The following is a 27,500-nucleotide window of genomic DNA, read 5'->3' on the forward strand; positions in this document are numbered from 1 at the left end:
ACTATTTATTTTATAATTTATTTATTTAATTATAAAACATGGGATGTCGTCTCTAAGAACAGGTATATGCAACAAACTGAATAGTTCAAAGTTTGTATGAGACGTTTTTGGCTCAGGTGTACGAGTAGAGCACGCCGTATGTTTCCTGAAGCTAGCTGGTTAGGCTGTATCACCACCGCCGTCGTCATCGTCGTGTACTGCTACTGTCTCACAGAAGCTGTACTATGGGTTGTTTCTCTGCTTTCTGCTCTAGAGGCTAAAATGAGCTAAATGTATAGTTGATGATCTTATCAGAAGAAAACGCGCCAAAGAAAAAAATCCTGTTCCTCCACAAATATGAATGTTTACTGTTTTGCTGACGTCAGCAATATTCGAGTCGATCACGTTCCTGTTGCTTAGTAACGGATACAATTGTTTAGGTTCGATTTCTATGTGTTGTGCGACTGAGATATAACATTGGATAGAACTATATAGTGACTACTTCAACCGAACCGTGAATAGTTAGTACACCGTAGCCAAGAATTTACGAATTATTTGCTGATGTATATTAACTTCCGTAAAAGAATTTACCCGCAATAATCCAGGAATTAGCTATTGATTCTCGCTCCTATTACACTCTACAAATATACATACATACATACATACATGCATACATATATATATATATATATATATATATATATATATAGGTATGTATATATACACACACACACACAAATACATATACACACATACATATATGCATACATACATACATACATACATACATACATACATACATACATACATACATACATACATACATACATATAATTTCAAATAAGGAATGATACGCTGGTCAATTTTGATATACAAAATGACGGAATGGCCAATGCTGAAACATGTTTCATCATATGTCAGATCAACTAGTACAAGGCTGGCATGAAATCAACAGCAAGAACGCGGGTTGTGTAAAACGTCATTTAGATATTTCAAAATCCCTGACTTTCGTATCTACTGTGTCATACAGCCAAATGTTCATAGGTTAAGCCTACGTCATTAACAATATAGTCATTAATAATATAATTAATGTCTCTTAATATAATAATGAGAGTGGTGTTTTTATATATTTGTATATATATATATACATATATATATATATATACATATATATATATATATATATATATATATATATATATATATATATATATATATATATATATATATATATATATATATATATATATGTATGTATGTATGTATGTATGTATGTATGTATTTGTCCAGAAAGACGCCGGATGCGGAGGAGGAGAGAAAATCGTAATTCAGTGAAGGAGATGGAGTGAGAGTAATAGCCCTGACTGAGATGATGTGACAGAAAGTAATAGCAATGAAAGAAAGGAAGGGGTTAAAAAAATCAGCGTTGCAACTCTGTGTGAGTATATGTATGTATATATGTGTGTGCGTGTACAAGGGACTTATGTAAATGTTTGTATGTGTGATTATTATGTACCTTATTTTGTACCCTATTTGTATAAAAAAATATTGCAATTCGCCGTCATTATTTATGGCACGTGGACAGCTAGTATTTAATAAATGGTAAGACCAGGTTACTGATCTAAGACGTCAGATAGCTGTATTACTTTTACAACTGTGTTGTTAGATGGGTGCTATGAGTTTAAATTCACATGAGGTTGACAGAGCACTTTGAATAGCGTAGCTCGGTTTAAAATTCCACATTTTCTGTTCTATTTGTTAAAAAAGGGTGACACAAGAGAAAGTGTTTGTAACATAAACAATGTTGTATGAATTCAATTTTTAATAAAATGGAATTGTTGGGATTCTAAATAGTAATAACTGAAAAATCTCCCACTCACGTTCTCTTTCACCTATCTCTACTCTTGTTTCCCTTCACTTTATATGTATGTGTGTGCGCGCACACGCGCGTGTCTATGTGTATCAATGTATGCATACGTATACATATATGTCTGCACACACATACCCTCATACACTCACGCACACATATGTTTACATATATAATTGCATACATACATAAATACATACATACATACATGCATACATATATATCATATATATGTGTGTGTGTGTGTGTGTGTATGTATATATGTATGTATATATACCTATTATAACTCGTTGTTCTATGTCTCTTCCTCTGAACAGCACACTACATATAACACCATGCCGTATTTTTGCACCTAAAGTGTAACTCTTCTATCTCAGGGGTTTCAACCCATGCATCACCTATAGGCATATAACATAGCTAGGATAAACCTTCTCAACCGTTGTTTCTGAGGAATGTTCCGTCTCCTCCACTGCCAACGCAAAAATAAGAAAAAAGCTATCTTTATAAATTCTGAGTTCAATAAATTTGTCCGCCCTCCTTTCTTGAAAGTTTCCAGTTACACACACACACACACACACACACACACACACATACACACACACACACACACACACACACACACACACGCATACACATATATATGCGTGTATCTGTGTGTGTACACATACGCGTATATATAGATATACACAGACACACACACACGTATGTATATATATATATATATATATATATATATATATATATACACATGAATGTATGTATGTCTATTTACGTGTAAATGTATATATTTTCCAGATATATAACATATATATTTATAAAAATACTTAGGTATGTACGTGTGCGTATGGGAAGACAGACAGATTGATAGATTGAGAGACAGATTGCTAGGTATACATATGCTTATGTGCCAACATATATGCATACACAGATGTATAAGTACAGTGTAATTATATACAATGCATATAAAATAAATGCATACAATATTGATGTCTCCATACATTTAAACATACTGATATACATACATATACAAATATAAATATATATATATATATATATATATATATATATATATATATACAAATATTAATATATATATATATATATATATATATATATATATATATATCGGCATCTACGTATGCATGTGTGTGTGTGTGTGTGTCTGTGTTTGTGTGTGTGTGTGTGTGTGTGTGTGTGTGTGTGTGTGTGTGTGTGTGTGTGTGTGTGTGTGTGTGTGTGTGTGTGTGTGTGCTTATCGAATAACTGACTGAAGTCTAAAACACATATTTCGGACGAGATATAATAATTCAGTTTTCCCAAGTCTAATCGATATTCAACCAACTTTACTGTTTTTACATATTCTACCTACAGAAGAAACAAACAAGCCGAAATGCGCTCAACAGTATTGATTTCTATACTTCTTACAAGGCAAGAGATTGCACGGCGAGGGGATATGATATATGGTATGTATTTGGGAGAAACGACCCTTGTTCTCGAGGGAATATTTCTATAGACTCCAGAAAGATGAAAGGTAGAATGAAACTCGAAAGAGTTTGAACTCCATCGTTTAGTTTAAGAGTCGGAATGAAATACTTCTAGACATTTAGTCTAGACTCATTCCGCTTCTGAGATTCGGTTGTATTAAATAAGAACTTAATATTGTGAAAGTAAAGTAAAAGTAATGTTGAAGAGGAAAACAATAAGAAGAACCGGCTACGGAGAAAGAAAGAAGAGAAAATTTGGATTATTATTATTAGTAGTAGTAGTAGTAGTAGTAGTAGTAGTAGTAGTAGTAGTAGTAGTAGTAGTAGTAGTTGTAGTAGTAGTAGTAGTAGTAGTAGTAGTAGTAGTAGTAGTAGTAGTAGTATTGCTATTATTATTATTATTATTATTATTATTATTATTATTATTATTATTATGTTGGACGGATCAGGTTATCGTCCGAGTCCATTGTGAAGATCGCCCTGCCTCCTTCCCTTGGTCGGGAAGCGAGGGCGATTTTTCTCTGTCTGGTGGCTATGGCAAAAGAGGTTGTGTGGTGGACGCGATTGAAAGCGATGAAGACGGGTACCTGCCTCTTTGGCCTATGCCTCATTGACTTTTCCAGGTTCCACCTGAAAAGGAAAGTGAAACTATAGAGGGAGGTATTGTCACCCAGTAGGTTCGTTGGAAGGTGAGGGAACGTGACAAGAACGGCCCGCATGAAATGAGCATGTATGTCAGATGGAAGGGAGAAGAGAGGGTGCCTTCCTGAGGAGCCGTTAGTATTAAGGGACCCAAAGTGCGTGAGGTTTCTTTGGTTACCTTACGGTGAAACTCCCCACTATTAGTCGATAAATTTAATACCAGTGAAGCATTGTTGTCGATATCGTCGACTAGTCCCCTCCCCCAAAAATTATTCTAACCCCAAAGAATTCCTCTCAACACATGGCTATGATGCTCCCCCACTACTTCTGCTCATGATTAGAGATGCACATATCGCCAGCCACCAAGGGACATGCTCAACTGATTAAGGTAAAATAACTGACAAGCAAATATGTGGTATTAAGCAGAATATTTGCTGCAGCCCGTCTTTTTATACCAAATTATTATTAGTAGTAGTAGTAGTAGTAGTAGTAGTAGTAGTAGTAGTAGTAGTAGTAGTAGTAGTAGTAAGAGGAGGAGGGGGAGGAGGAGGAGGAAGTGGACACAATTTAAACACATTAGCGAAACAACATATTTCTTGTTTTAGTACAATCTATCAACAGACCAATGACAATATACACAACTTCATGTCATATATATACATGTATACACATATACATTCACATACACATGCATATACAAATACACATACGCTCACGCACACACACACACACACACTGTTGGGGACTTTCAAAGAAAAAGAGAGATAATTTCCAAAATTAATTTTCATGATTCGGAGAAAATCTATATTTTTATAGGGAATTATATCCTATATTTTTATAGAGATTTTATTGAGAAGCAGCATTGCTGACTAAATCAGTATTAATATATTAGTATATATATATTTGTCTGGATGAAAGATAAATTTAATCCCAATGGTATTTGAACTTACAATGTGAGATCACGTAACTAAAAACGGTATTGTGATTTCATTGAGCACTTTACTATTTCCGCCACACCACCACTCCGTGTTAGTTCGGTATTTCTGTATATTGCTACAATTTTTAATGTCTTCGATATTTGCCTTACACGTTGCTTTTCTGATTGATCCGTAAACTAATCTATAACGTTAACCGCCTCAAATACTTTGATATTAACACATTTCATATAATCCTCTCTTGCAGTTCTTACATCAAACAAGCTTCTCTTCGTCAACAATTACGTCATCAATTCCTACAACTTCAATGCGTTATGTACGTACAAAGCTACAAAGCCACTAAACAAATCGCTTTCATTAACAATATCTATAACCTATAAAGAACACATACATTGAAACTTCACTCATTGCCATCAAAGACATATATGATTCTGCGTTCCTATAACTTCACGGTTGTTTGTTTCATATGGTCGACACTTCTCACTCATATAATAACAATTCTGCTGAGTATATTTGCTTGAAATGTAGGATGGGAATTGAATCGCGAAATTCGAATTAAAACCGATGTAAAAGAGCAAACTAAGTTGGGTAGGACATAATTTTGAGTAAATCGCAATGCGTTTGTTGATTATTGTCACAGAATGTGAACTATACTAACTTTCTGGACTTATTGGCTTTGTATGTATATTTCTGAAAAGTAACGGTGACCTAAGCTGTTTCTGAACGCATATTTGTTAGATCTGAGAAGAAATAAAGCTCAGAGTATATCGTGATACTATGATACAGTTGTTGTAAATAAACGACTACCACCGACCGATACCCTGTGAATGAATTTGGTTGACGGAAACTGTGTGGGAGTTCGTCGTGTGTGTGTGTGTGTGTGTGTGTGTGTGTGTGTGCGTGCGTGGGTGCGTGGTATAGTGACAGAACACGAGAGATGTGGTAATGCAGATAAGCACAATTAAGATTGACACATATATACATATATATATATATATATATATATACACAGGCACATTTATCTACATATATTCAGAAAAGAAACACATACATACGTGTGTGTTTGTGTATGTGAGTGTGCATGTGTGTGTGTGCATGTGTGTGTGTTTGTGTGTGTGTGTGAGTATTTGTATGTGGGTGTGCGTGTGCATGTGTGTTTGTATGTGTGTGTGTGTGCGCGCGCGCGCGCCTGTGTGTGTATTTACATGGAGCGCAAAAGATACGGAATACTATGAAGAAAATACATAATTTCATAACTCGCCAGCTGTTTCAGGAAATTCGAAGTTGTGTAATAATGGTAAGAGTCATAAAATAAGTTTCAGTTAAATACTGGGGCCGATGTAATCATCTCACCCCTCACCCAAACTTGCTGGTCCTGTACCAAAATTGGAAATCAATATTCATGACGAATATTTATGGTGAATTGACATTTTTTTCTTTTTTGGTTGTTCAGTGCGCACGTAACGAACCCAGACAGCATCGCTGGAAGAGAAATATAGTCAGTTAGATTGATTCTAATATTCGACTGGTACATCACTGTATTCAACCAGTAAAGATGCAAGATCAAGTCGAAGTTGGCGGCATTTGAGCACATGACATAAAGTTATATTAATCACATTCTACAAATCATTTTATCTGGCAACCTTCCGATCTTAACATATTCCTAATAATAACTTATTCTTTTCGAATTTTGGCACTTTGCCTTTCATCCGTCCTGCAGACTGAGGTGGTCGTGGGAACCGTCACACTTTTCTTTGCTTCCAACATATGGACTAGTTTGAGCATGGGTCTTGTAACCTCTTATCAATTATCAGGCTAAAAACCTGTCCATGAATTTAGATGGAGGTAGTCGTTAAAATAAACGCAGTATTTGACTGGTCCATTTATTTTATCGACCGCGGAAAGATGAATGGTAAAGTTCGATATTTGAACTAAAGAAATATAAAACTGGAAGTAGTACCTCGGAACATTTTTTTTCTTCTTACGATTCTGACGATAACCCACTGTAGGCAGAATGCAAGATATTGAGTGGGAGGGAGTTATTCGATTATATCAACCCCAGTATTTGACTGCACTATAATTTAAGGATTTCCAAGTAACCTTTTCTACTGACACGTATATACAGGACTGAAAATTTGAGGGCTGGAGGGTAGTCGATTACATCGAACCCTGTACTCAAGTGGTATTTATTTCATCAAACTCGAAAAAATGAAAATGCAAAGTTGGCCTCGACAGAATTTTAACTCAGAGCATAAAGACAGACGAACTGTCACTAAGCGGCGTGGTAACGATTCTTCTAGCTAACCGCCTTACGATCTCGGAAGAATGAATGGAAAAGTTGACGTAGACTGGATTTGAACATAGAGTATAGAGAGTCGGAATCAAAACACCACACTATTGGTTCTGCCACGCCACCACCTTTAACCTCATTATGATAATTGTTTCTAATATAAGCATAGCGCCAGAAAATTTGGCTGCAGGAGGTAAGTCACATACAATGAATTACTCTTTGATTGGTAATTACTTTATCGACCTCGGAATGATAGATTCAGTACTGACCTCGACAGACTTTGAACTCAGAATGCAGATGATCTGAATAAATATCGCAAAGCATTTTTCTCGGTGATCAAGCGATTTGGTTAATCCATCATCCTTAAGAAAATGATGAGTTCAAATTTTGGTTCTGGATCAGTAAATTTAGGGGAAGAGGGTAAACCGATAACATCGACTATAGTGCTCAACTGATTTTTATATTATTGAGCCCGTGAAAGGAAAAGGTTGCAATGTAAAGTCAATCTCGGCGAAATGTGAACTCAGAATTTTTTTAAAAAAGCCGGAATAAATACTGCTATGACTTTTTGTCCGACGTCCTGATTCTGTCACCTAGCCGCTTATCCTTAACAAAGTGATATCTCTGCCGAGATCAATCTTACTTTTCATCCTTCCGCCCCCTCTCTCTCTTTCTCTCTCGCTCACTCTTTCATAATCGGCTTCACTGCACTATGAGCGGATATTAGGGAACCAACACACTCTTTGCCTCTAGTAAATGGGTGATTTTTTTAGCGTTGACGAAACGACTTATTATCTAGAGACTGCTCAAAAAGTTATCCAGGAAACAAAAGAGATGCGGGCGTGAACAGTTCGATTTACAGGACAACACAGAACTGTTAACGCTACTGATACCAGCCCGCCTAAAACTGACCTTCGTTCTACGATACAAATTTTCTGATTTAAAGTGGCCTAAATTAAAACCTTCCAACAAAATTTCATGTCCATTCATATTCCCAACACCAGCGATAGCAATAAATTCTTCCTTATTTAAAAAAAAATTAATATAAAGGCAGGGACTTTCAATATAAATATTGTAACATTTTGTTAGAATATTTATGCTAAGAAATAAAAGTAATGTAAGATCACATCTTATAGTGTTGAATTTATATATACCAGCAATACAGACATTAAAAGCTGAAAATAAAATAAGCATCCAATACATATAGTTAAAGAGTATTCCACTTAACCTCAAAATAGCTGTGCCTAGGCTGTTGGTGAAGAGTAGTATCGCTATCAATTAATGCAAGAGCTGAGAATAGAATTTTGCAGCAAGACTAAAATATGTTTAAAACAAAATACACTTACGTATTAATTTAATTTATATTTGAATATGCTTTCGTTTCATGTATGTCATATATATATATATATATATATATATATATATATATATATATATATATATATATATATATATATATGTATGTATGTATGTATGTATGTGTGTGTGTGTGTGTGTGTATTCTCCTCTAAATCCTTCTGTAATCGAAGCTAATTAAAATAGCATGTAAAACAAATCTGTCTGTCAATTCACTAATAATAGGTATTTCTCTTATATGATCTATTCGTTCGCTATTCTTAATTCAGCGACATTTTTTCTCATAACAACTCAGTATTGCAATGATTTCAGTAACAAATTGCTATATTTTTTATATTTTTCGGAACTTTTACACCAGACCTTGTTAACATTTAAGCTAAATGGCTACTTTAGTTTTAAAACTGTAATCACAAAAAAGTAAAAGAATACAAAATAAAAAGAGGTATAAAAACAATTTAGCTCTTTTCTCTAAAATTTAGAATAAATTAAAAGCTTAGAAATTCGCTAAAATTCTCTTCTCCATTAAGAGATTGGATATTCCTTGAAAGGAATGCAAAAATTTGATTGTTAGTTCAAACATCTTTCTGAGTGAAATCTATCGATTTCCTTTAGAAGAAAATAAAAAATGCATTATAGCCTGAAGAAATCAATTATATAATGACGATTTCGCCGATAACGAAGCTGAGACACTCGCCTTTCTCTATCTAACTTTACAAATCTGCTTCATCTTTTTTTTATTCATTTCTTTTCTTTTTTCTAAAAAAAAAAAAGAAAAGAAATTTATTTATTTATAACGGAACAATTAAAAGCTTCCTTTAATTCACTTTCTAATGTTCATCGAATTTAAGTGTGGCGGGGTTGGAAATCAGTGTTCCAGATATTGCACCGTATTGCCTGAGAAAACTGTAGATGAAAGGTTCTCAAAATTAATTAGCTGCATAATATTAAATTATGAAATTCATTTGTAATCACCCAGCAAGCTACATTTGTTTCCGACGTATGCTCTTTAAAAGTACTCTTATAAAAAGTGTAAATACTCCGGGGACAGGGAGTATAACAAGTATAGTCAGAGGTATTGATTAGGAATAATAGATTTAGTCATCTTTCCGTGCAAACAATTAGAAATTATTCCATTAATGAGTTTCATTGCATCAAAAGGTCTGCAGGACCTGAAAGAATGTTTTCCTTGTAAATATATCATGTATGTCCAAAACTTCACCCAAGCATAATTTACATATAAGAATAGGAAGGGTTTAGATCATGCTTTTCTCACGGTGGTAATGTTACACAGGTACAATAATTATAATTTCACTTTTAATTTTTATGTTTCAAATTTCATGATGCTTACACAAAATAATAATTTATTCGGATTTTAAAACAGGGGCAGTGAATTACATTGACACCCCAGTGTTCAACTGGTATCATTTTACCGATTCCAAAAGAAGGAAAAGGCAAATTCAATCGCGGTGGCATTAGAACTAAGAACATGATCAAGCGAAAGAAATGTTGCGAAGCAGTTTGCCCAAAACAGTAATGATTCACCCAGATCGCTGCTTTATGCTTATGCAAAATAATAACGTTAACGATAATTTTCAGAAAAAATAAAATTAAGTGAAACAAATGGTTTTTTTTTTATTTATAAATTTGTTCAAAATATTATACCAATAGCGATAAAAATGTATAAATATTAATTGATTATAGATGTAACATGTTAATTAATTCCATTATGATCGTGACCAAGCAACAAATGAGGAATATTCTTAGTATTGATATTCTTTTCTAATCTAGGCATAAGGCCTGAAATTTTGAGGGAGGGGGCCAGTCGATTAGATCAACCCCAGTACACAACTGGTACTTATTTTATCGACCCCGAAAGGATGAAAGGCAAAATCAACCTCGGCGGAATTTGAATCAGAACGTAAAGACAGACGAAATACCGCTAAGCATTTCGCTCGGCGTGCTAAAGATTCTTTTCTACTCTAGGCACAAGGCCCGAAATTTCGGGGGAGGGAGAAGTTGATTAGATCGACTCCAGTATATATTTATATATATATACATATATATATATAATTCAATAAAAGGATAAGGTCTTTATAAGAATTTATCAAGTAGCTAGCGTGAAAATAAACCTCATAAGGGAAACATCCATCATTTATTCCCTAAAATATTTATTTATATAAGGGCATTTCTATACATGAGTGCCTCACGCTAAAAGGGACTCTAAACACATTTTTGATAAATTCTTATAAAGACTTTATCCTATTATTGAATTATAAATATAACCAGAATATATTCAGTGCTGAATTTTATTCTGAAAAAACACATGTAGCGAGATGCAATTCGATAAAATCCCGCCTCTCACATAGATATATAGGGATAAACAATCTTCTATGTACTATGCTAATTACATGAAGTGTTCGTCTGGTATGTTGATTTTTTGTTTATTTTTATGTGTCTTGACCATACTGTGCTGATGAATAAAAGGGGCATATTACTGTAATAATTACGAAATCATGATCTACAGTCTAGTCTGTTTTTAGGGGGCTAGCTTTGAGAGTTGCATTTCCTCGCATTCGGTAAAAATGTGTTTATTATGGTAGTTTGACTATAGAGTCCCTCTTAGCGTGAGGCATTCATGTATAGTAACGCCCTTATATAAATAAATACACACACACACACACATATATATATATATATATATATATATATATATATATATATATATATATATATATATATAAATATATATATATAATATGTATACAGGTAAATGCATTGATATTTTGTTAATATCTATCTACGTTCGTTAATGTGTGTGTGTGTGTGTGTGTGTATGTGTGTGTGTGTGTGTGTGTGTGTGTGTGTGTGTGTGTGTGTGTGTGTGTGTGTGTTTACATACAAATTTGTTATCAGTTTGAATATGCTTGAAGCATATTCGACTCCGTAAGAAAGCCATTCGCTTTATTTTGCCTTAGAGAAAATATCTCTCTGTAGACAGAAAGGTGTTAACACACCGAGTCAATTAGCAGGCTATTGGATGAATGCATCCAGCAGTCTGGTTATCTTCTCTTCAGTAAAAAATGAGGAAAAACTAAAGAGTGAAGGGGAGATAACTACTCTGAAATGCGTGCATCCAACGGTCTGGTTAGGGAGCGCTGCGAACTGACTCGGTGTGTTTATATCTTTCTGTCTATCAGGTCATCCCATAAGTTCTGTCCGATTTGACCTTTTTGAAAATTGAATGAAATTTAATAGTATTTTAGAATGTCTAATGGAATTACAAATTATTTTTATGCATTTGTGTATATTTAAACTAATTAAATATTATTTTACAGAATAATAGAATTAAAATTTCTTTGATTAAAACCCTTTCTAACATAGAAGTATCCAAAGAGCATTTCAGGTACATAATGCTTTATGAGTTAAAAAAAGGAAACTCTGCAGTCGAAGCGACTCGAAACATACACTCAGTTTATGGGAAAGAATGCTTGAATGAAAGAACTTGCAGAAGATGGTTTGCAAAATTCAGAAGTGGAGATTTCAGCCTTGAAGATGAAATGAAGATCGAATAGGATGTCCAGTTGAGTTTGATGATAAGCTCCTTGAGGCATTACTTGAAGAAAATCCTGCATTATCAGTTGAAGAATTGGCAATAAAGCTTAGTTCAAACCACACAACTGCTCATCGTCTAATTCAAGAACTTGGAAGGGTTCCTAAACTTGGAAATGGGTGCCTTATGAATTGTCCAAACGCAACCGTAAATCCCGAGTTGACATCTGCTCTTCTCTCCATTCTCGCGAACTCATTTCACTCTTTTTTGGATAGACTTGTGACTGTAGACGAAAAATGGATCTTCTATCGAAATGTTTAACATCGTAAACAGTGGTTTGGTAAAAAGAAAAAAGCTCAACCACAACCGAGAAGGGAACTTCAAAGAAAAAAGGTTCTCCTCTCTCTCTGTTGGGATTGTAAAGGAGTAATTCACTTTGAAAATTGTTACCACTTAATGCAACAATCAATGCTTAAGTCTACTGTCAGGAATTAGAGCGTTTGAACCAAGCTTTGAAGTAAAAAAGACCCACTTTAGTGAATCGAAAAGGAGTGATGTTTCATCAGGACAATGCAAAGATCACATCACAGAAGATAGAAGAGCTTGGTTGCGAAAAAATTCCTCATCCACCTTATTCTCCCTATCTTGATCCTTCAGACTACCATTTGTTTCGTAGTTTACAGAATCATTTGGTGGACATAACTTTCGCAAGCTAGGAGGAGGTCGAAACTAAGATTTCAGAGTTCTTCGTTTTGATACCAAAATAGTTTTACATTGATGGGATTAAAAAGCTTGTAGATAGATGGCAGGAAGTCATAAATAATCAGGGAAATTACATTGATGATTAAATTTCAATTGAATATAACTTTTGATCACTTGGTTTCTTTATTCAAAATTCGGACACAACTTATAGGATGACTTGATACAACCAGAAATTTTCTTTATTGTCAAAGTCCAGTGAATGGCTTTCTTAAAGGTTCGAATATGCGTCAAGCTTATTTGAATTGGTAACAAGTTGGTATTAATACACATCACTGCTAGCGCTATCACTTCGAACAAATACATACATACATATATGTGTATGTAAGTACGTGTGTGTATTATGTATTTATATGTGTGTATATACATACAAACACACACACACACCTATACACACATATATATATATATATATATATAAATATATTTGTATGTATGTGTGTATGTATGTATATATATGTATGTATGTATATATATGTATGTGTGTGCATGTGTGTATGTATAAATATTTCCATTTGCGTGATGTGCGTTTGTATGAGTGTGTGTTTGGATGCATGTTATTGTAAGCGTATTTGCTTGCCTATTCGTGTTTCTTGGTCTTCGTGTGGCAGGTAAAGTATTTGTGGGTTGTCCTTACATATTCATTAACCCCTCAGTCACATTGACATTAGGAAATAATTAATTAGCAATTGAGGTCGTTCTGCATCTAAATATGGATATACCAGCTTCTGGTGGATCACTGTATAATTAACATCAATTGAGCAAGTAAGTTCAGATAAAGGGCTTCGTGAATATTAGAGAAATCGCTTTTGTCGAACTGTCCTCTAATAGTTCAGAAAATGAATAGCTTTCATTTTCGTAGATTAAATTTCTCAAGAAGAAATTACGCGTGAAGTAATTATTATTAAGTTTCTATTTATCGGTGTATAAGAACGCATCTGGCCGAACTTATAGCATGTTGTTATTATTGCTGTTGATGAGCCCCAGGTCAAAATTGATTGAGCAGACCTATGATCGAAGTTAATCCTGTCATTATCAAACCATCTGTTTGTATATTTAGAATTACATTGTCATAGAAACCTTTATATGTATATATATATATATATATATATATATATATATATATATATATATATATATATATATATATATATATATATATATATATATATATATGTATAAAGAGAGAGAGAGAGAGAGAGAGAGAGAGAGCATTATTTCGTCCAACTTTGTTTTTCGTCCTTACGGGGTCGTTAAAATAAGTACCAGTTGAACACTGGGGTCTGTGTAATCGACCTAGCCCCTCCCTCCGAAATTGCTAGCCTTGTGACAAAATTTGAAACCAGTACATATGCAAACGTATTCTCCTGAACTGTTATGATAGACTCACTATACGACGAATGCTAAGGTGTCATAATTCACTATAAAAACTATCTGAAAGTGACGAATGCCATTTAAACCATCCGGCCGTTATCCTTCATTTCTTCTCGTGCAGAACTGTAGAGTAGGGTCAGTCTGCAATTATTTAAGTCAGGGTGGGGAAACTCCTGCCCGCAGGTGCAATTTCGCCCGCGAGCTTATTTTATTTCACCCGCAGGCTTGTATATTTGTATGTACAAAATATATTAAATGTTTCAATTAGAAAATTTATACAATATTCGTATATTTATTTGCAACATAGGTCGCGTTTCCACTACGACTTAAAATGGTCAGACTCAAACAGAAATCATCCAGCAATTGCCATTTGAATGGGAATTTTGTTTTCACTATAAAACACATATTGCTATGTCTGTACCACCCCCTTAAGACCAAACTGAAAATATAGAATACCTCATAAGTAATATGAACGTCCTAAATTCAGAGGCGGCGTTAATGAAGATGTTACGCTTTAATTTAATGTCTTAAAATTATCTTCATTAATGTATCTTGTATTATACATAAATATATACAAGATTTACACAGATATAAAAGAGCCAGAACTTGGGATATACCAGCGGACTTTTTCTTTGAAAATTTTTGCCCACCGCGCTAAAAAGTTTCCCCACCTCTGATTTACGTCTTAGTAAGTAATTGTATTTGCCGTACATATTAAGACATATTTATTCTTTCGCTGCTTTTTATTGAACTATGACCATGATGAGGGCGCCATCTTCAAAGGTTTAAGTTGATTATAGCGTCATCGGTACTTGTTCGATTAATGTTGCAAGGGACAGGGCAAACTATTATTTTGTTAAGAATAAACAGTTTTTGTTAATGTTAAAATTATTTCAATGATTTCGTTACTTAAAGGCAGCGAGCTGGCAGAAACGTTAGCACGCCGTGCGAAATGCTTGGAGGCATTTCGTCTGCCGTTGCGTTCTGAGTTCAAATTCCGCCGAGGTCGACTTTGTCTTTCATCCTTTCGTGGTCGATAAATTAAGTACCAGTTACGCACTGGGGTCGATGTAATCGACTTAATCCCTTTGTCTGTCCTTGTTTGTCCCCTCTATGTTTAGCCCCTTGTGGACAATAAAGAAATAAGTAACGTTAGCACACCGGGCAAAATGCTTAGCGGTATTTCATCTGCCGCTACGTTCTGAGTTCAAATTCCGCCGAGGACGACTTTGCCTTTCATCCTTTCGGGGTCGATAAATTAAGCACCAGATCTAATCGACTGGGCCCCTCCCCCAAAATTTCGGGACTTGTGCCTGAAGTAGAAAAGAAAAAGAATTTTCGTCACTTAGGTCAACGTTTTCACAGAGATATTTGTCAGGTTTAAAAAGAGAGCAGACAGTTTGCTATCTTTTACTTCTTTCAGCGACTATGCTGGGTAATGACCACGCTGGGACACTGCCTTGAGAAATGAAACTGGGTCCTGCCAAAATTTGAACTTGGTTCTCTAGCTTCAGAGCACTAACCATGAGAACATGTATGGAACAACGATTGATAAAAGATGGTTTTAAACATTTTGAAATTCCTACCAACAGCCTGTGTTGGAGAAAGAGGAGTTACATGGATCATTAATAAAGGGGGAACGGTAAAAAAATAATAAATATCTTGGTGGAGGCTAGCATCTGTTACTTTGAGAACCACTTGCTTAGGTGACTTAACTGAGAACCGAAACAGTTAACTTCACTGTCAAATCGTAGAAAGATATTCTATGAATAAAATAGGCTAATACGATACAGATATAAGAAACTAGAGTTTCTATCATACTGGCTACAATCTATCTACTTGATTGTTTTCATATGGTTTGAACTCGAGCACCGTAAACCTATATTCTGACACAGAATACTCCTCCTGTATGTGTGTATTTTTAGAAGAAAAAAAAACATAATAATTGAGGTAGAAGAAAGGTCAATATCATTCATGAACTTGTGTTTGTTTATGATATGACAATAATAAGTAAGTTGTATGTGTTATTCTATTTATCTATACAGTAATGGCAATGATACAATAATTTTATAAGAGAAAAACATGTAATAGTTGAAGTAGAAAATATCATTTTTATACATGAAGTTGTGATTGTTTCTTATATGATATTAATAAGTGAGATGTTTGTGTTATTTTATTTATCAATATAGTAATGGCAATTATATAATACAGTCCATTGAAATAGGTAATTTACTCATTCTTGAATGTAATGATAGTAATGGTAGATGAAGCTATTGAAGTATTCATGTTGCATTAAGAACGAATATTATTTTATGAACAATGCTTTTTGTTTTATTTCGGGGTACAAAAGCCTTTACTGCAAACAGTAAGAATATTTGGGTCAAGGAAGTCTGTGCACAATTAATCTTGTACCATTGCATGATTTTGGTTGAGACAAAATATGTAATAGCATAATAGGAGTCCCTTTTTTTCACCTGAAGAACATGAAGAGCTATACCTGGTGGTTGTAGTGAGTTCAAAACTTCGATGGGGTAGGTAACACTATCCTGATCATCAACAACTCTGTCAATTGAGTTATAAGTGAAGACTTCTGGAAGTTTATTCAATAACATATTATTAATGGTAAGTAGAGGAACATTTTTTGGAACCAGAATAGCGCTGTTATGGATGCAATCTGTATCGTTGTATGAAGATTAGGAAGAGTGGCAGAAAGAGAGAGACTGAAAGAAAGAGAATTAGTGACAGAAAGTGAGAGACAGAAGGAGATAGAAACAGGAAGAGAGAGAAAATGAGAGACGACAGAGAGAGAGAGAGAGAGAGAGACGTAAAGAGAGAGAGAAAGAAAGACAAAGAAAGAAGTGAGGAGGAGAGATATAAAGGAGAGAGAAAAAAGGAGAGAAGGAGAGAGAGAGAGAAAAAGAAAGGAAGAAAGTGAGAGAAAGGAGGAGAGAGAGAGAGAAAGAAAGGAAGAAAGAGAGAGAAAGAAAGGAAGAAAGAGTGAGAAAGAAAGAGAGAGAAAGGAGGAGAGAGAGAAAGAAAGGGAGAAACGAAGAAAGTAAGAGAAAGAAAGAAAGAAACGCACCATCTTTTGTCAGTAAATAAGACGATGTGGATATGAGTTGTTTTGCCTCTTATTTCTAGCAATACTGGTGCTGAATAGATCCATCAGTCGCTTTAGTGACGTATATAATTTTGCCTTTCGGTTGAAAAATTGCTTACAAGCCACCCGTATTATTTATGTGTGTACACACACACACACACACACGTGTATATATATATGTGTGTGTGTGTGTGTGTACGTATGTGTATATGTCATCACTGGAAATCGTATTAATATGTGCCAAATATATCATGTTAATGGAGAATGCATTATTGTATTACAATAGGTATATAACATTATCATTGAAAACTACAGAGGTGCGTTACATTAGATGTATTATGGTATGATGGATACTGTATTTTGTTTGTTTTGTTTTAATTCTTGTGTTGCTTTTGTTTTGTGTTGTTCTTGTCTTTATCAATGTCCTTTGTTTTTCGTATTTTGGTAGATCTCTGGAAGAATGAGCAGGGCTCTTACTATTTGCAGGAAATACGTAAAGGAAGTGAATCTTCAGCAACCAGTCAAATGACTTTCGTTTACTTATATTCAGGGATGCATGTGTGTATAGCAACAAGAGCAAGGATGAACATGTGTATAGCAGCTAGAAAGAAAGAGAGAGGGGGGAGAGGGGTGATGGAGATGGATAGATAGATAGATAGATGGATGGATGGATGGATGGATGGATGGATGGACGGATGGATGGATAGATAGATAGATAGATAGATAGATAGATAGATAGATAGATAGATACATACATAGGTAGGTCGGTAGATAGATACATTTCTTTTATTAGCCACACAGGGCTCTACAAAGATGGGACAAATACAATGTAGAGCTTTTCTTTTGGGGATGGGGAAGGGAAAAAAGGGGGGTCGATCAAAAGGGATCGTAGGAAGGGAAAAAAGGGGGGAGTTCGATCAATAGGGATCGAGAAATTTATTAAAAAAAAATAAAATTGATAGATAGATAGATAGATAGGTAGGTCGGTAGAACATCATTAAGCTTTGTAGAAGCTCAGTAACGGACTCATTGGAGTTAGAGGTATATTAAGGGCTTTAGCTGATGCGGTTCTGTCAATATGACATGATCCTGAGATTTAGGATCACTCGTAGCGCCTTTGGGGATTTCTTGTTGCGTGTGATAACCACATAGTTTTATTTATCTGTTGATCAGAACTGATATATTTTCAATCTTCTGGATCTTACTCTTGAAATCCAGTTTTGTCTTATTCATTTTTTTTAAGCATGTGTTTCTACCATGATTTTTCGAAAGAAATCATGATGGAATATTTGTAAGATTTTTGTGACGTGTTATTGATTTATTCTTCAATACACAAGTATACGTATACATACAGAAATATGTGCATATGTGTGGGTATAGATATGTATATATAGCTATATATATATATATATATATATATATATATATATATATATATATATATATATATATATATATATATATATATATATATATATATATGTATGTATGTATGTATATATATATATATATATATATATATATATATATATATATATATACATGCACACATTCAATAGACATGTGTGCGATTATTGTGTATATACGTATATCCATGCGCATGTATACATATGTGTGTGTGCGCGTGCGTGCATGTGTGCATGCGTGTGTATGTGTTATTTTTCTTCGAGTTTTATTTAAGTTCTTGATAGTGTTCAAGCCGTTCGCTAACAAAGAACCAGGATTTTGTTTTCTAAGTATGCATGTTAGTACATATGAATGTACTTATAGCTGCATGTCTGAATGTATGATTGTATGTAAGCATGTATGTATGCATGGCATGTATGCATGCTTATATGTCTGTATATATATATATATATATATATAGCTGTAATTCATTGTTGCATTTCTTCTGTCATTTCTCAGTAATTCATTATTGTTTTTCTTCAGTCATTTCCCAGTAACAAGATATATATGTGAATGAATATTTATTGATACCGCCTCCTCTTCAGGCTATATTCTTTACATTTTTGTTGTCACATTTAATACCCCGAGCCAGTCGTGTCATTCTTTGTCAACGAGTAAAGTACTTCAATTATATTAGGGGATAAAGAAGCATGGTGGTGGTGGTGGTGGTGGTGGTGGTGGTGGTGGTGGTGGAGGTGGTGGTGGTAGTGGTGGCGGCGGCAGTGGTGGTGGTGGTGGTGGTGGTGGTGGTGGTGGTGGTGGTGGTGGCGGCGGCGGTGGTGGTGGTGGTGGTGGTGGTAGTAGTAGTAGTAGTAATATCTGCAGCAGCAACAGTTGGCGACTGGTATTGAAGAATGTGACGTTGGAGTTGGGTTAGTATTTGAATAAAGGGCAGGATTGTACACAAGGGAAAATAAGAGTAGGATAGGTTCATACATAAGACTGGCTTCATAAGCTTTGGTGTCTAAATAAGTGCAATGGGTTTATATGTAAGTAAATGATTGGCTGTTTTTACTTAAGGAAGTAGAAGAAAAGAATAGTTAGGGGTAGGACCTAAGAAAGTAGAAGACTGTTGCTAAGTAAGCGGCAGTGAGATGGTTGTTCCTAAGACAGCAGAATTAGTCTTGTAGATTACGAAGTGGTAGACGGCCTGTAACTGCCCAAGTGGGAGGACTTGTCACTGAGGAAGTTTCTCAAAGCATGTTAAGGAAGTCGGTGGTGCAGTTGTACTTAAGAATAGTTAAGAATATAGGAGTTGGTTCTAACTAAGCAAGTGGGATGGTGCTGTAAGTAAATACACACTTGGAGCTACGTTGTTCCTTAGGAAGTAGGAGGGGTTTATATCTGAGGTGGTGGGAAGCAGCCGTAACTATGGAATGATGTAATGTAATGACTATGTTATCGGTGTATCGCTATTGGAACGGTTAACCTTTGTTTTAATGTTCTTTTTTAATCGGAATAATATCTGGATTTAACTAATTGCCAGCGGGAAATGAATGCAATTTCACCCAAATGTAATTAGTTTGCATGGGAGAGGGTCAAACAGGCACAAACACTATAAACACAAACAGAGAAAGGGAGAGAGAGAGAGAAGATAGAGAAAGAGAGAGAAAGAAAGAAAAGAAAGTGGAAACATACTTGTGTATACTCATGCATTGCTATTAAATTTAAATATATACATATACACATATACATCCAGGTATATGTGGAGTTACATGTTCAGACACAGAACACACATAAGCACGCACACACGCGTACACGCGCTCATAAACTCTTACACACACATGTTTCCGTATATCTGTGTATGTGTGTACATGTATGCGCATGTCTATGTATGTGCGTGTGAGTGTGGATCTGTACATATGTGGACACATGTATGTTTGTGTATTATGTTTGTGTGTTTGAGTTTAGAAACAAATGAGAAAAACGTACTCCATAGAGGCTAAATATTAATTATGATCTTGAAACACCATTTAGTCATTACTCAATTTCAAATCATGCCGAAGTTAGCCTTGCCTTTCGGTTTTTGGCAAGTCGAATCTCCATGGCCTCAGTTAATCCACTCTTTTTAAAATTGAAGGCCTTGAACCTAAATTAAAAACCTGTAATATTCAGAACTTTTTTAGTTTTGCTGATTTGTAGGTAGTTGTGAAATTGTGATTTGTAAACACAAAATATTGTCTCATCATTGTATGATAGATAGATAGATAGATAGATAGATAGATAGATAGATAGATAGATAGATAGATAGATCACACATACAGAAGCACACACACGCGCGAGTGCGCGCAGAGGTCGTTGTTCCAAATGTACCAAAGATTCCCCTTTTAGGTGAGGGAAATATACTTTACATGTTCCATTTCCATAATTGGGGATCTTGTTGACCCCTTTCATCAATTTGACGTTAGGCGTTCGTCACCGGCCCCTTCACTGCAGTCATACATCTATTACACAAATATATATATATATATATATATATATACAAGCGCTCATACATTTTTATATACACTTATACATACATGTATATGTACTTATGTATGTATGTATGTATGTATGTATGTGTGTGTGTGCTTATATATATATATATATATATATATATATATATATATATATATATATATAGGCGTAGGAGTGGCTGTGTGGTAAGTAGCTTGCTTACCAACCACATGGTCCCGGGTTCAGTTCACTGCGTGGCATCTTGGGCAAGTGTCTTCTACTATAGCCTCGGGCCGACCAAAGTAAGTCTTGTGAGTGGATTTGGTAGACGGAAACGGAAAGAAGCCCGTCGTATATATGTATATATATATGTATGTGTGTATGCGTGTGTGTGTCTGTGTATGTCCCCCCAACATCGCTTGACAACCGATGCTGGTGTGTTTATGTCCCCGTAATTTAGCGGTTCGGCAAAAGAGACCGATAGAATAAGTACTAGGCTTCTAAAGAATAAGTCCTGGGGTCGATTTGCTCGACTAAAGGCGGTGCTCCAGCATGCCACAGTCAAAAGACTGAAACAAGTAAAAGAGTAAAAGAATATATATATATATATATATATATATATATATATGACATACATGCCTGGATGAAAATATTCAATTAATAGGAGAGTATTGTAGTTCGCTTGAAGCATTGTGCATTGTTTGTAAAGAATAAAAAGTTTAGGAAGGTATAACAATGCAATATAGAACAAAAAATGGACTGTATACTTGTTGTAGCAAATTAAGATCTGAAGAAGGAATTCTAATTCCGAAATATCATCGGACTACAGTTTACCAAGTTACAACAGGTATACAGTCCATTTTTTGTTCTATATTGCATTGTTATATCTTCCTAAACTTTTTATTCTTTATTCAATTAATAGAGTTATGTATAATTATATACATGAAGCAATGTATACATGCATGTATAACATTAAAGGATTACCGGAATATAAGCAAAACATTTGTATTTACACATATATACACACGCACATGCACACTCATACACACTCATACACACACACACACAAATATAGAACAAACAGTGAAATGGATCGGATGAAAGTAACATTAATTTTCTTACGTCGTTCAATTTGCCTCAATTGATCAGTAGACCAATTGAGTAAAGCTATCTCTAATGTACCTACAATGACCACTGGAAACAGCTGTAAGACAAATTTCCTCCAATAAAGGAATAATATGTAATAACCATTATTTGTAACTTGTTTCTGATATATATATATATATATCTATATTCTTTTTTATTTTTTACTTGTTTCAGTCATTTGACTGCGGTCATGCAGGAGCACTGCTTGTAGTCGAACAAATCGACACCAGGATTTATTCTTTGTAAGCCTAGTACTTATTTTATTGGTCTTTTTGCCGAACCGCTATGTTACGAGGACGTAAACACACCAGCATCGCTTGTCAAGCGTCGGTGAGGAGATAAACACAGACACACAAACATAACCACACACGCACGCATGCACATACACACACGCACGCATGCACACACACACACACACACACACACAAACACACACACACACATACACACACACATACACACACACACACACACATATATATATGCAACGGGCTTCTTACTCGAGGACGTTTTCCTTCAAGCAGTTCACCGCAGAGGTAGATCTTAGGAAGGCGATGTTCATTCATCCGGCGGACGTGACCTGACCATCGGAGCCGATGTTCAATGATCAAGGCTTCGATGCTCAGGGGACCTGATCTTTCAAGCACAGAGTCGTTGGTGATGCGATCTTCCCAGTTGATGTTCAGGATAAAGCGAAGTTTAGATTGATGGAAGCGCTCTAGTTTCTTCATGTCCTGACCGTAAACAGCCCAGGTTTCACACCCGTACAGCAGAGTTGATAGAACAACAGCCCGATAGACCATGAGCTTCGTTTTGAATGTCAGATCCTTGTTGCAAAAGACCCTGGCTTTATAATTATATATATATATATATATATATATATATATATATATATATATATATATATATATATGCATGCAAGAGTGGCTGTGTGGTAAGCCTTGTGAGTGGATGCGGTAGACGGAAGCTGAAAGAAGCCCGTCGTATATATATATATATATATATATATATATATATATATATATATATATATATATATATATATATATATATGTTTGTGTGCCTGTGTTTGTTTACCCGCCAAAGCTTTGACAACCGATGTTGGTGTATTTACCACCACGTAAATTAGCGGTTCGGCAAAAGATATCGATAGAGTAAGTTCTAGGCTTACAAAGAATAAGTTCAAGGCGGTTCTCCTGCATGGCCGCAGTCAAATGACTGAAACAAGTAAAAAAAATAAAAGAATACGTACATACATATTACATGCATCTTTTATGGAAATGCATTCTTGGTTTAGTGGCAGTGTGTAGACAGATCCTGCACACGCAGCATTCCACCATCAGCAGACAAAGAGAAGTTAGGATATTAAAGCTATTACTTTTATACACGCTGGGATGGATACAGAAATTAGAGCCAATGTTTCTCACATCCAGCTTATATGACGTACAACTCAATTACATTTTCCCCTGTAAATGTAAATCTTTAATATTAAAAATTATAATTCAGAAAAGGATGGTTAATTTACAAATGAGAATAAATATTTTGTTAATATAAGTGTATTTCTTTGTATAAAGCTTAGCAAAGAGCTCAATTAAATAAAATAATATGTGATGTGTGGGTGGATCCGAACACATATATCAGCTTAGTGCATTCATCTTTACATAACTGTTTGCATACAAGTGTTGTAACGTCAGGAAGAAAGCTTCGCCAAAAGAACGGCGTGCGTATGGTGAGCTTTACAATTTGTTAAAATTTCAGTCATTTCTTTCTTTTACGCGAAGTAATAAAACAATAAATAGTTAATATTCAAGAAACGGTTTAAGCAGATAGGTCAGAAGGAAGCTTGGTGAAAGGGAAGGATTGGGTGAAGGTCGAGAAAGGAAAAAAAAAGATTCGAGGTTTTATTGGATATAGGTCGACATAAGTTCACATTGAAAACAATAGTTTAGGATAGTTCAGAGTATCTTGTGAATGAATTGACTTTTGCAATGTTTTTATTCGAAAAAATGTTAAAGTGTCATGGAATTTATATGATGAAAATATTGAACTTTCTAAATAACTATGTGTAGAGTGGGGTGCTAGTTTCTAAAATAATTTTGTGCATATATATATGTGTAGATGGGAAGAACTACTGTAGGTTTATGTATTTTAAATTATCAATGAGAATCACGTATGTGGTTAACACATATAGCAGAATAAGAAGTTGAAATTTGTTCTTGTTTACTGAAATACTGAAGGCTTAAAGAAGCCTCATGAATAAATAATATAAATCTTAATGAAAACTAAACGTACTTTAGAGTAATTATTTTAAATGTATAAAGATATTGCTTACAGTAAAGTTTATACTATCGAATAGAGTCTAACTAGTCTACACGTTTATATGATGCAGGAACATGAAAACTGAAAACTTTTGATGTGTTCCTATAGAAGTATGTTAATAATTTCCTGGATAAAAAACATAAAACTAACGATAGAGTGTGAAAATTAACAAACGTTAAACGATAATTTGGTTGCATTGTAAGAGCACAAGGCATGCAAATATAGGTCTTTGCAGTAATTTTCGTACGTTTGTCATTCAATTTGATAATTGGGTCGTTCAAAGTCGCGAGAAAAATTAGCGTCATGAAGTTAGTCATTCAAATTCGTTTTACGATTATTCAATTTCGCACTTCTGTCGAAGAATTTAGCATTTACATCGTTCAAATTAAAATGCCCATCGAGAGCATTCAAATTAGTCGGAATGCGAGGAAGTGTCTTTATGAGCATTCAAATTTGCACGCGAGCATTCGAGGTGACAGAGGCTACAGCAGACTGCGGTGTAGGTAAGGTACCGGGTTTCATGGTCTGCCTTACGAATTGTATAAGAGTATGCCAGACTTGTTTGGACACCTACTGCCTAGTGTGTACAGGAATTGGCAGCAGAATAGGATGATTCCCAGATTTTTGTGCCGAAGAGTGGTGACGCTGGTCAGAAAGGACCCGGACAAGGGGGATAGCGTAGATAATTTTAGGCTCATCACGCTGCTAAACACAGAGTTGAAGATTTTGGCCAAGATGTTAGCAAAAAGGTTGGCGCGTGTCGCGGATGGATTGATCGAAGAGGCACAGACATGTGCCGTTCCCGGCAGAAGCATCCAGGATAATCTCCACCTTCTACGCTACAACTTAGAGGGGTATGATAGTAAATCTGGCAAGGTGGGGTATTGGTGCATTTAGACCAAGCGAAAGCGTTCGATAGGGTTGACCGTCATTACCTGATGTCTGTTCTTGCGCGGTTCGGACTAGGTCTTGGCTTCCTTAGATGGATCATTCAATTGTACGGCAACATCGACACGATCGTTCGGGTGAACGGTTTTCTTTCAAAGCCGTTCTGCATCAAACGTTCAGTTCGGCAAGGATGTCTGCTCTCGCCACTTTTGTATGTGATAGCTCTTGAGCCGTTACTGCGAAAGTTGAGTGGCGTCCCGAGGGAGCCAGTTGGTGGAGGATCGGTTTCGGCGTACGCGGATGACATCACCATCATCGTGACTGAGATGGAACACCTATAGAGGGTAGGAGCAAAAATTAATCGGGAAAAATCAGTCGGCCTCGGCACCTGGAGAGGTAAGTCGATGCCTTCGGATAGCGTCGTGGGACGCGGGACGGTTAAGTTGTTAGGAGTCTGGTTTGGCCCAGATCGCCAGGTAGAAAAGAACTGGGCTGAGGTATCGAGCAAGGTGGCCCACATAGTCAGCACCTGGTCTTGGCGGTGGCTATCTTTGAAAGGGAGAGCGCAGTCAGCCAATGTGTTTATCGCATCGGTCATCACCTACCGCCTAACCGTCGTTCCTCGCCCGGATTCGTGGTCGAGCAAGTTAGAGAGACAGATCTTCCGCTTCTTGTAGAAGGGCTCGATTCCACTTGTTAGGCGTTTTGTCTGCTATCAAAAACCGTTAAAGGGTGGACTAAGGATACCTTGGCTGTTGACGCGCAAACATGCGCTGAAGTTGAGACATCTTTGGCTTCTCCTGGATGGTGAACGGGTGTGGTCTCCGCTGGCGAAACGGATGTTCCCCAAGTTCATTAGTTTTGGTAGACGGAAAAACTGGTTCCGTCGAAGATCGAAGTTGGATACATCGTATACGGAGTGTCGTAAGGCTCTCCTTGCTTTTCCGCCGCTCGAGCAATGCCAGCGGTTTTGGTACAACCGCATCTTTTTATCGTAAGTTGGTAGAGTCTGGATGTGACGATACCCTAGGGGAGACCCTGGGTCTCGATAATAATCAGCTAGACGGTCTGCTCCAACGGATGTTAGGGCCGAAGACACTGAATAACTTCCAAAAGTCTCTGGCCTGGCAATGTTTTATCAATAGTCCCACCTGACCCCAAAACTCAGGTTGTGTTGCCCCGTCTCTGGTGGCCCCTTGTGGGCAATAAAAAAGTCTTTTTCATTGCAACATTCGTAACTGGTCGGTATCAGTTACATTCTGTATCCCTTTCTTTTACACCATTTTGTAATCATGCAGCCACGCGTAATGTACATGCGTATATCGGACGAAGATAGGACAAGGCTGGTTGATGCCTTGGAGGGGCATCAAACTGATTACCTGAAACTGGTAGACACACTTGGCATTAAAAGAAGTACTGCCCGATCCATAGTAGCGACCTATCTGCGGACTGGGAGGCGCCACAAGTTGCCCAGAGAAGGTGCCCACCACGTTGAGGTTGATGAGGAAATGCGAGCTAGGTGATTATTGATGCCAACCCACACGCAACCTTTCAACGGATGAAGAGGGACTTAGAGGCTGCATTGCCCGGAAAACCGTCTGTTTCCGTGTCTGCCATCTGTTTCCGTGTCTGCAACCTCCCAGATTCTAGATGGGTTGTTGATAGCAATGAAATTGGCAGAAGACAGTCCAGAGGCAAGAAATGCCCCGAGAACTCTGGAAAAGCGTTATGAGAAAGCGCATTGGTTCATGGGAGAGGGAGTCGTCGGCCATTGAGTATTTACTGATGAATATGGGTACATTTGGACCATGTGGTCTTTTGGACGAGCCCTTTGAGGCTTCCTATTCACCGAGTTGTCAACCGTCAGCATGGGAAGAACTACAACGTCACTTTCGCGGTGTCGGGAGAAATCGGCCTGGTTCACCACTC

The sequence above is a fragment of the Octopus bimaculoides genome, chromosome 11 (assembly GCF_046866305.1).
Source record: "Octopus bimaculoides isolate indiv1 chromosome 11, ASM4686630v1, whole genome shotgun sequence".
NCBI lineage: Eukaryota > Metazoa > Mollusca > Cephalopoda > Octopoda > Octopodidae > Octopus > Octopus bimaculoides.